Source organism: Ipomoea triloba, chromosome 9, assembly GCF_003576645.1.
Source record: "Ipomoea triloba cultivar NCNSP0323 chromosome 9, ASM357664v1".
NCBI lineage: Eukaryota > Viridiplantae > Streptophyta > Magnoliopsida > Solanales > Convolvulaceae > Ipomoea > Ipomoea triloba.
In genome coordinates this window covers 22,529,432-22,539,796 of record NC_044924.1, presented here as the reverse complement: position 1 = coordinate 22,539,796, position 10,365 = coordinate 22,529,432, and the positions used below count along the sequence as shown (strand labels likewise).

The 10,365-nt window shown below is 37.2% G+C and overlaps 1 long non-coding RNA gene across 1 annotated transcript; it reads left to right on the top strand.

Annotated features, from left to right (window-relative positions):
* The first annotated feature begins 9,627 nt into the window (after positions 1-9,627).
* On the top strand, positions 9,628-10,162 carry LOC116029943. Its single transcript, XR_004100348.1, has 2 exons — positions 9,628-9,708; positions 9,820-10,162. It is a non-coding gene; the product is annotated as an uncharacterized LOC116029943 (long non-coding RNA).
* The last annotated feature ends 203 nt before the right edge of the window (positions 10,163-10,365 follow it).

Here is a 10,365-nt window from a genome sequence, read left to right as displayed (position 1 = left end):
GTTGGAGTCGTCCTATGTGTTTTGTTCAGAACGGAGCGCTCGTTGCTGGTGATGGAATCCCTTCTACGCTCGTCTGGTGTTTGTTGCTCAGTGCTCGTCGACTTCAAGTCTCCGTCGTCGTCTGATCTGATCTGGTTTTGAAATTGTAGTGAATTGTCAACATTATCCTTCCCGTTCGCGTAGCTAAAGATCAGCGCCTATATTGTTTGGATTAATATGAACCCTTAGATCATGGGATCTAATGGTGCAAATAAGGCCACACAGCCGCACGGGGGAGACTGGCCGCATCTGATGGGGACTCTATATATATATATATATATATATATATATATATATATATGTATGTATGTATGTATGTATGTATGTAGATATATATATATAGATACATACATACATACATACATACATATATGTATGTATGTATGTATGTATGTATGTATGTATATATATATATCTACATACATACATACATACATACATACATACATACATATATATATATATATATATATATATATATATAGCTGAAATGCAGATGGTGTGCTCATGTGTGGTTGTGCGGTAAGAGGAGAGCCATTGATATTGTCAAAATCAACATCCAAAATTAAAAATTATTAAAAAAACCGTGGTACGTCGGTTTTCTATCTTAAGGTTCGTGGTTTATGTACTTAAGGTACGTTAGTTATAATATTTAGGTTACCCCATTTTAAAATTTTAGGTGCGTGGTTTGTGTTCTTAAGGTGCTTTGTTTGTGTGCTTAAGGTGCATGGTTTGTGTACTAAAAGTGCGTCATTTTCATGATTAAAGTTAAGTTGCTTGATTCCTTCTAAACACGTGTTTTTATTTTAACTTCATTGATTTGAGTCGTTGATCTAGATTTGATCAACAGCTCAGATAAAACCACACGTCCGCACCTAAGCAAATTTCCGCACCACAACCACTACCTCTATATATATATTGTGGGGGTGACTTTGTTGGCGTGGCAGTGACAGTGGTTGAGGGAGTTATAATGGCAGTGTGGATAACAATGGTGGCTAAAGGCGACGGTGGCTATGAGAGGAGGGTGTGGCTATCGATGAATCGCAATGGTATCTGGTTAAAGCTAAATAGTGGCAATGACTGTAGATCTACAAATCTGCAGCGTGGCTGAGGAAAAGAGAGTTGCTTGTAACATTTTCTTATTTATCATTATCATAACATTAGGATAAGTTATGATAATATTAGTGGTGCAACACTATCTACATGATAGCTAGACTTTAGGAGTCTAGTTAGGGTTTAGGAGACCTATTGTTACACGACAATCACAATGATGGCCAGTGGTTATATAAGGTCCCCAGTCCTCTCACTGCTCACGCTTCATATCTCATACACCATCTAGAGAGAGTTTAGCATTGTGAGAGACAAAACACTCACGTAAACTGCTCACGCTTCATACCTCATACACCATTTAGAGAGAGTTTAGCATTGTGAGAGACAAAACACTCACGGGAACTCCGCAGCAGTCCAGGACGTACAACCTACATCAATAAGAGCTATGGCTGGAGGTAAGTACGATCCTAATTATCGCGTATTAAGTCTTATGTGATAAATTAAGTCTAACAGTTGGTATCAGATTCCAGTATAATCTCCGTCTGGCTCCTTAATTGCATATATATATGATTTCACATATTTCGTATATGTTGTATAATTACGAAACATGCCATTTTTTCCACGCAATTAATTTTTTGTTGTTTTTGGGTGCTGGCAATGAGTATGTTCTACATTTACGAAACAAAAAATATTTCAAAATTCATTTTTTGTTTGTTTGTTTTGGTTGCTGCGATTTTCCTTTTCGCATAAAGAATCAACAAAACAAAAATATTTCAAAATTCAATTGGCTTCTTGTTTGCACTTGCTGCTACGCAATTGTTTTTCCCCATTCTGTTATTTGTTCGCCGGCCGCCTTAGCGTTTTCGATCGCCGAATTGGAGCTTTTCCGGTGATACGTGGGGCTGACGGCGATGCAAAGGGAGACGGCGGCGGCGACGTTGGCACGGCTGTTCACGACGCGGCGGCGGGCGGATGGCGGCGGAAGGTGGCGCTGGCGATTGCGTCGATGGTTGCAGGTGGCGGCGGAGCCGGATTTTTTCCCGGTGACGAAGCTGTTTTCCCTTCCCTCACGCGACGCCAGCGACTCTGTCCTCCTTCGCTGCTGGTTCTTCCATTGCCGGGCTGCTGAGTGATGCCGGAGACCATACATTGCTGCTGCTGCTAGGGCGAGACGCACGTTGAAGAAGATGATGAAGTTGTTGGGTTGGGCAAGGTCTGGCCCAAATCTGGCCAGACCTGGACCTGGGCTTTCATAAAACAAAAAGAATTCAGTTCTGGGCCTGTGTTGGTTTGGGCTACCTTCAGTTTTTTTTAATAATCATAATCTTCATCATATTTGGCCTTCTTCACTTAATTATCCAATTGGATTTTGCCTAAGGTCAATATTAAAATTATTATTCGTTTTTGAACAAATTATTAAGTTTTTCAATTTGTTTGAATTTTAATTTTAATATTGGATTTTTTTTAGATTAAATTGCATTAAGTGTTGCAACTTGAATGTTCAATTGAAGTCAATATTAAAAATTATTATTCAATTTTGAACAAATTATTAAGTTTTTCAATTTGTTTTAATTTTAATTTTAATATTGAATATTCAGTTTAAATTGTATTCATTGCTACAATTTAAATATTTAATTGGAGAGTATGAGTTTGTAATATGCATAATTTGAGCATGCTATATATATATATATATATATATATATATATATATATATATATATATTTTGCCATAATTATTTGATTGTTATAATTATGCCTTAAGAAAAGCATGTTCATTAAGATTGAATTTAGAGCCTTTTAGGACTGAATTAAGTGTTTATTATGCATAATTTAGTGCCTTTTAGGTGAATTTAGTGCCTTTTAAGAACCGATTATGCACATTCTTACTCTTTCAGTCAATACTCCATTCGTGATTCTTGTTAAAGGATCTTAAAGCACATAAACTACATAAAACTCTTCATAGTTTTACCCTATTTAAAGCCTTATCCTTAGGTGAATCTACATTCTTATAGATCAACCAGACGATTTTACTTTAAATATGAGAACACATGATTTAGGGAAGTTTCTTAGGGAGGAATACTAGTTCCCTGGCCCTGGCCCTGGCTTAAAACGCCTTGCTGACTGAAACCGCCATACTGCTACTAGTCCCCTTACGACACTACTCTGTCTAAGGAATTGGTTTTTAATGGAGCCTTAGCACCAACCAACTTTCCTGGGAGTATACCAAAGGATTGTCTATCATGTTTTGGTTTAATTTATTTGATTAGGCTTTAAATACCCTTGCCATTGCGATTATGTTTAATTTTGGTCAATTAAAGAGTAGCCACAGCATCTTTAATTTACTGAAATTACATATTAAGTATCAATCACATAAAGTTTAGGCAAGAACCTTGTAATTAACTTTGCGCTATATGGCGAAATTTAGCCCACAGGCAATTTTGTTATATTTGTAGTATTTGTAGGGTTAATTAGGGTGAAATACTAAACTATGGTCATAATTTGCCCACAGGGATTATGTATCGGCATATAGTTTGGTAGTTTTGTCATTAAGGGTGGAAAACCCATACCCAAACCGTACCCATTCCGTTTCCACCATTCAGTTAGGATAAATTCATTATGCGTAAAAATTTAGCCCACATGCAATTTTTATGGCATACGAGTTTGCCTTTACATAATTTACATTGGTAGTATTATGTACTTCAGTTACTCTCTCTATTATGTGCCTCGTAAATTCTAACCAAGCCTTCATTATTATTCTTTACAGCACCTCTAAACATCCCTCAATCAACAACAATTGATATCCCTACGCTTATCAATGACAATCACCTAGAATGGAAAAACTCTATTCTCCGGTACTTAAGGTCTCAAGAGTTGGATTTCGCTATTCATAATGAAGAGCCTCATCCGGTCATTGCTAATAGCACTGAGGCTGCCAAGAAATTTCACGCACAATGGACTAGATCCAATCGGTTGTGTGTGTGTTTCATTAAGACACCAATCCCGAGATATATTCGTCACTTGGCCGTTGTGATATAGTCGAAACCTTGTTCAAGGCTATTGATGACATATTTTGTACATCAACTATAGATTTGGCTACTGAACTTGGGTATGATCTCTCTTCCTTTGTATGTTATGAATCAAATTTGTCAGAATTTAATACTTATTCTTGGTGGGTTGACTCTGGTTCAACAATCCATGTTGCAAACTCCTTGCAGGATATGACTAAGCTGAGGCAGCCGACGGGAACTGAGTGTAGCATCTTTTCTGGAAACAAGATTGCATCACTAGTCGAAGCTGTCAGAGTTTGTACTTTAGTTTTGGATAGTGGTTTTGTTTTGACGTTAGATAAGACATTGTATGTTCCTAGTTTTTCAAGGAACTTAATTTCAGTTTTTAGACTTGTACCCTTCGGATTCAATTTTGAATTTAATACCAATTATTTCAAGTTATTTCGCAATTCTACTTGTATTGGTACTGGTACATTGTCAGATGATCTCTTTCGTCTTAACTTAAAGAATGCTTCAGTTTATAATTCTTTACATATTCAAAACGGCACTAAACGGTGTAGTATTAACGACAATTCCTCAATGTTATGGCATCAGAGATTAGGTCATATCTCCCTTGAGCGTATAAAAAGGTTGGTAAAGGACAGGGTACTATCTACTCTAGACTACACTGACTTTGAGACTTGCATTGACTGCATAAAGGGTAAGTAGACAAACAAGTCGAAAAAAGGTGCCAATAGAAGTACAACATTGTTGGAAATTATTCATACTGACATATGTTGTCCTGACGTGACAATATCCGGTCGGAAATATTTCATCACTTTCATTGATGACTTCTCACGATTTTCCTATGTGTATTTACTTAATCACAAACTTGAAGCATTGGATGCCTTTAAATTATTTAAAGCTGAAGTTGAACACCAATGTAACAAGAAAATACAGATAGTTAGATCGGATAGATGTGGTGAATATTACGGTAGATACACTAAAAATGGACAAACACATGGTCCCTTTGCTAAGTTTCTTCAAGAACAAGGGATTGTTGCCCAGTACACTATGCCTGGTTCTCTACCAAAACGGTGTAGCCGAAAGAAGAAACAGGACCGTTCTAGATATGGTGCGGAGTATGCTAAGCAAATCCAAGCTTCCTAAGTCGTTGTGGGCTCAAGCACTTAAGACGGTAACGTATATATTAAACCGCGTTCCAACCAAGGTTGTCCCTAAGACACCGTTTGAGTTATTCAAAGGTAGGAAACCGAGTTTGCAACATATGCGTTTTTGGGGTTGTCCGTCTAAGGTGAGGATTTATAACCCACACGAAAAGAAACTTGACCCAAGGACCATTAGTGCTTTCTTTATTGGATATGCACAAACGTCTAAGGGTTATAGGTTTTATTATCCATCTCATACTACTAGGATAGTGGAATCAAGGAATGCTAAGTTTCTTGAAGATGACTCAATCAGTGGGAGCGGTCGATTTAAGGACTTAGTTCCTTCATTTGATCATACTGGCTCTCAACCTTCTTCATCATCTAATGGTGTTGTACTTATCCGCAGTGCTCCTTCAGTTCCCCATGCAGATATACCAACTACTGTTGAGATTCCACAAGCTATTGAGGATCAGCCTTTGGAAGAAACAGTTCAGGACTTACAGCAACCTCCTGAACCATATTTCGAGCCAATGGTTGAACCTATTCAGGATCTACAGCAAGATCCTGAACCGATGCAGACTGAGCCAATTCAAGAACTACTTCCAGTTCCTGAAGATGTTGTTTCCCCACAGCCTGCGCAAGGTGGTGGAGGTCCAACTTTAAGACGGTCTACATGGACAAGGCGATCAACAGTTCCTAGTTATTATGTTTCGTATCTACAAGAATCTGACATAGGAGCCGAGAATGATCCTAACACGTCCTCTCAAGCCACAAATTATGCACAGTCTGACTTATGGTTTGAAGCCATGAAGGATGAAATGAATTCCATGAAGAGCAATGGGGTTTGGGATCTTGTTGAGTTGCCTAATGGGGCCAAGGCTATTGGCTATAAATGGGTTTTTAAGACCAAAAGAAACTCATTAGGCAACATTGAGAGATACAAGGCCAGACTTGTTGCAAAGGGATTTACTCAAATAGAAGGAATCGATTACAATGAGACTTTTTCATATGTATCAAAGAAAGATTCACTTCGTGTCATTCATGCTTTAGTTGCACATTTTAATCTTGAGTTGCAACAAATGGATGTGAAAACCGCTTTCCTTAATGGTGATCTAGAATAGGAGGTTTATATGAAACAACCTGAAGGTTTCTCTTCCAGAGGTGGTGAGAATTTAGTATGTAAGCTTAAGAAATCCATATACGGTCTAAAACAAGCTTCCCGTCAATGGTATATCAAATTCGATGGGGTAATTTCTTCATTTGGTTTTGTTGAAAATCCCTTAAATCCTTGTATATACCAGAAGGTGAGTAAGAGTCGAATATGTTTCCTTGTTTTATATGTGGATGACATCTTACTTGCCACCAATGATAAGAGAATGCTTCGTGATGTGAAACAATTTCTTTCTAAGAACTTTGACATGAAGGATATGGGTGATGCGTCTTATGTTATTGGCATTAAAATTCATAGAGATAGGTCCCGGGGCATACTGGGTTTATCTCAAGAAACCTATACAAGCAAAGTTTTAGAGAGATTTCAGATGCAAAATTGTTCACCGAGCATTGCTGCTCCCATAGCAAAAGGGGATAAATTCAGCTTGGAACAATGTCCGAAAAATGATTTGGAGAAAGAATCCATGGAGAACATCCCTTATGCTGCAGCGGTTGGGTGTCTCGGATATATTCAAGTCTGTACAAGGCCGGAAATTGCTTTCACAGTTGGGATGCTCGGACGCTACTTGCACAATCCGGGATTAGACCATTGGAGAGCTGTGAAGAAGGTTCTAAGGTATCTAAAAGGAACCAAAGATTACAAGCTTGGGTTTAGGCAGACGGACAATTTAGATGTCGGCTATTCTGATGCAGACTTCGCTGGCTGCGTTGATTCTCGAAGATCAACTTCAGGGTGCGTCTTTATTATGACCGGTGGGGTTATCTCATGGAGGAGTGTTAAACAATCTTTAATAGCTACTTCTACCATGAAAGCCGAGTTCGTTTCCTGTTATGAGGCTACTTCACAAGGTGTGTGGCTAAAGAATTTTATCTCCGGGCTTAGAGTGATGGACTCTATAGCGAAGTCATTGAAAGTCTATTGTGATAACTCAGCTGCAGTCTTCCTAGCTAAGAACAACAAAATGGATCACTATGAATACTACTCGTATTAATGAGGACATATCACTATGGTTGGTGTTTTCTATTTTTGGGCTAGAGTGTTTGCACCAAGTGAGAGAATGTAACATTTTCCTATTTATCATTATCATAACATTAGGATAAGTTATGATAATATTAGTGGTGCAACACTATTTACCTGATAGCTAGACTTTAGGAATCTAGTTAGGGTTTAGGAGACCTATTGTTATACGACATCCACAATGATGGCCAGTGGTTATATAAGGTCCCCAGTCCTTTCACTGCTCACGCTTCATACCTCATACACCATCTAGAGAGAGTTGAGCATTGTGAGAGACAAAACACTCACGTAAACTCTGCAGCAGCCCAGGACGTACAACCTACATCAACTAAGAGCTATGGCTGGAGGTAAGTACGATCATAATTATCGCGTATTAAGTCTTATGTGATAAATTAAGTCTAACATTGTTGTCTATAGCTAGTCTCGCCGTCGACCAAAGCACGAACAACAAAGGAAGAAGAACAAGACTTATTTGAGGATCTCCGTGGTTGTAACCACAAACAAATCAAACCACGAATGCCCAGCTACTCTTGTTGTCTAAAGAAGAAGAAGGAGAAGAAGAAGAAGAGAATAGCAAAACAAAACGAAAAGCAAATAAGAAGAAGAGAAGAGGAAGAAATGGTGTGGAGATAGATTTGGAGAAGAGAGAAAGAAATGAGAGGCATTGAGCGTGAAAACTGATGATGCAATTTGGGTGTTGAATAACCTGAAAATTATATTTAATATATTTAGTTATTTTTCACGATTGTTCTAAGCGGAACGGTTGCGAAAAGTAGTGTATTTAATATTTTTTAATTTTGTAGTTTCCTAGACCATTCTAATTTGAACTGTAACTAAAACTATCTGCATTTTTTTTTCAAACTGCGACTGTTTTACTTAGAAACAATCGCAGATTCTTGTTCAGATATTTACAATTTTGCCACCACGATTTTTTTTTTTTAGGAATATATCACTCTTTTTTTTTTTAAAACGATTGCTAAAAGTCAGTCTTCTTTTGCCACCACGAGTTTTATTATTGTACTAGCGTGTTGTATTATTTTTGTGAGTTGCGAGAGGATAATTGTGATATTCACTAGTAGTCATTGAATTTAACATGATTAGGCTTTCTCAATAAAATCGAATTGCAAATATATTTTCTCTAACAAATACCACCAATTATCGATCAAGACATAAGGAGAATGACAACTACACTCACCAATGAAACTTGCTTTTTTTACGCCAAGCAACAATTTTGTACATCTTTGGCTCAAGAGAACTTTTGATCAATGAATTACTGTGCACTGTTTCAAAAGTTGGCTACTTCTGGACTTACAATTCAATGATGGAGCTTATCACGGGTTATTATATATCTTACTGGCCAAACCATGACAACTGTCGTATATGAGGACTTGCTTTCACTAGTATTGCAGTGGGCTCCCCAGTCCCCTAATCATCAAGCCAATCGTGCGTTGTTTAATTTGCAAGACAATCTCACATGCAAGAACGTACTTTGTCAAAGGTAAGAGCCCACCCGTGATAACAAGGACAATAATTAATGAAAGAAAGTCAAAGCAAACTTTTGTTGATGAAAGCGCCGACGTTATATCATGTTCGTTAGAAATATAGAAGAATAATACGGATAATAATTGAGAATTATAGATAAAAGTTGAAAATACAAATAAGGAAAAAGATAAAGTATATATTGTAGGGACTAAATTTGGTAATAAAGAATAGCAGTGTAATAAATATTACAAGCTAGATAATCTAATAAGTGTTACAAAAATATCTAAACTAGATATAAGAGATAACTTTGTAATGAATTGATGATTCGTTAGCTAATTACATACAACACCTATTTATATTACAATGGTAGAGAGAAGATAGGAAAAGAAAATACTTACTGACCCTATTACATTGTAGTATCTGTTGCACAAAGAGTTGAGACTCAAACTCATAACCTCTCATATGGGGAGGCCACTACATGCCATTTGAGCACAAGGTGCTTGGTGAAAATAAAATACTTGGTGCAGGTGCGATTCCTTAGAATGGGCTTGCCCTTCTTTTTTTATTAATAAAGTTGATCCTTTTGATTTAAAAAAAAAAAAAGTTAAGCAATGCAAGACATTTGATATGATACTATTATGATAAGTGTCCTTTCAAAATTGGGTCTAGGTGGTACTGGTAAAACCTTCTTATATAAATGTTTATTAGTTATTGCTAGGTTTAGAAAATGAGTAGCATTTGCAACTACAAGTTCATAAATTGCAACATCAATCTTGCCAAGTGGCCATATAAGGTAACCTCTTTATTCGTCCATATTTTATCCCTCTACTTATTTTATCTTGTGTATAATTTGACTTAATAAGTTGTGTGTTGGAAATAAAATATATGCTTATTTTGTTTATAGTTACACTCACTCACGTCATGAGGAAAAAGGGAGTGTTTTGGAGCAATTCAAACCGAATTAGGAGCTAATGAACTCTTTGGAAGAAGTTAAGGACAATTTGGAACAGCTGGAGAGGATATCACTTCGTAGAAACGGAGGCTAGGATTGGAGCTAAAGTTTTGGCGAGCACACGGGCAACGGCACCCCGTCAAGCCCATCAATGAATACGGGTAGCGATATGCACGTGATCCAGCCGACATCCGAACACATGCGATGCCACAACCATGTCACTGTTTGTGTGCTATCCCAGTTTCGCATTTTTAATATGTTTTTATGACTCTAGTACATGAGTTTGAACCCAAAACACTCTCTCATTTTATTTTCCCAAGAAAGAATCTTATCATTAAACAACTTTAGCTTTATATCACTTTACTTTTAAAAGGTTTCATTGAAGATTCAATTACTAAGGCCTGTTGGGTAAATAATCAACCTATCAGCCAATTTTGGCTTATTTGACCATTATTAGTTGTTTGGTTAATAAGCTTTTTGTAACTCTAAAATGCTAAA